The sequence below is a fragment of the Sapajus apella genome, unplaced genomic scaffold, assembly GCF_009761245.1.
Source record: "Sapajus apella isolate SASKATOON/1434 unplaced genomic scaffold, GSC_monkey_1.0 scaffold8523, whole genome shotgun sequence".
In the NCBI taxonomy this organism is placed as follows: domain Eukaryota; kingdom Metazoa; phylum Chordata; class Mammalia; order Primates; family Cebidae; genus Sapajus; species Sapajus apella.
Window position 1 is genome coordinate 1,075 of NW_022445444.1, and position 1,644 is coordinate 2,718.

The 1,644-nt window shown below is 58.9% G+C and overlaps 1 pseudogene; it reads right to left on the bottom strand.

Annotated features, from left to right (window-relative positions):
- Positions 1-395: 395 nt before the first annotated feature.
- Positions 396-1,437, bottom strand: LOC116548242 (annotated as a pseudogene).
- Positions 1,438-1,644: the final 207 nt, after the last annotated feature.

Genomic DNA, 1,644 nt, shown 5'->3' on the forward strand with positions numbered 1-1,644 from the left:
TGGGGTTGCAGGACTGAGGAACCCTGCCAGCTGCTCTGCATCCCAAGGCTCTGAGGCTGAGGGAGTCATGTGCGGGGTGTTGTTAGGTCCCAACCGGCCCACCCTAAGTAGCAGGAATCTGGAACCTGAAGGAAGCTGGTGCGGCATCCATCAAATCAGTTCCCACAAAGCCATTCCCTGTGTGCACTTCAGCTTCTATGAGGCCTTGCCCGAGGTCTTTTAGAGGCTTATAACAGTTAGCTGGCATCAGGTTCCCTGAGAAGCAGCAGTCAGGACGCATGGTTCCTCCAGAACCTAGATGGTTTTCTGAAAGCTCTCTCTCAAGTGTTTCTTCATAATCATGTTCATCATCGTCTGCAAAAGAGTCAATGACATTAGGCAAGAGTCTTTGGCATTAGGCGAGTTCCTTCCCTTTAGGGCAGTTTCCTCACCTGTGCGGGGAAGGAGTTGGCCCGGATGCTCTAAGGGGCTTGCATCTCACAGGCCGGTGACTTCCGAAGAGTGTGATAGAAGGCGCCTGGCAGCTCCTCCACTGTGGCTAGGGGCAGAGACCCCCCTGGCCGGTCTGGCTGCACCTCGGCCTCCACGACAGTCAGGTCCAGCCACCGGGGAGGGATCTCGAAGCGCACCCCAAGCACAGATTCCAGGCTGACCACCAAGGAGGGCTCTGTCATCTTCTCCTCCAGCTGCAGACCCACTACACCCGTCAGAGGGTCACCGGGGTAACTGGGATCCTTGACCATCACCCTGACCTCACAAGGCAGTGAGAACTGGGCAATCAGATCCGCCAGGCTGTACCACTGGCTGTAACTCAACTCCTCCACGAAGCTGCCAGGGCAGTGGAGGGGCAGCAGCACCTGCTCCGGGCTCTCTACCTCCTCATACTCGTCCCTCAGCCGCTGACAGACCAGGACATCAACAGCACCGCCCAGGGCCCCACGGGCCTGGCTACGCCGCTGTACCTCCAGCCTGTCGCCCACAGCCAGGGATGTGAACTCAGGATTCTTCTCTCGCCCTCACAGTCCTTTGTGGCCACCACCCGGAGTGGCCGGCCTGGCTGCAGTGCACCCAGGAGGTCATAGGCCGTGGGGAACTCCCTCGGCCGCCGCCATATCTTGCCCTGGTAGGCCCCTGACACCAGGAAGTACCTGGGCTTTGTGCGGCCCTCGTTTGAGGCCAGGACCCGCCAGGGTGTTGAGGATGGGCCATGGATGCAAAGCCTCCGGCGTATCTTCAAGAAGCGCACCCATGGGCTGAGGATGACGTGTTGCTCTTCAGGAACCTTCAGGATCTCCACGGACAGGGGGAAGGGGCCTTCCCGGGCCAGGATCTCACTCAGCAGCAGTGGTTGGACAAAGTGGATGTGCTGGGCGGAGGCGGTGATGTCCTCCACGTACACTTGCAGGCTGCACTCGATCTTGGCGACGGTCCTGTGCCCTGTTGAAAGGGGCAGCTCAGCGGCACTGCACGCCACCCCAGGAGTGGCCCCATCCTTGGCACAGAGGAATGGCTGGGCCGGCTGCCTCCCTCCTGCTGCCTGCCATCTTTTCCTTCCAATCAGAATCTTGCTATTGCACCACCTTCCCACTCACGCTTTCCATTCAACCTTTTTTTTTTGAAAAAGTCTCACTCTGAGTAGCTGGG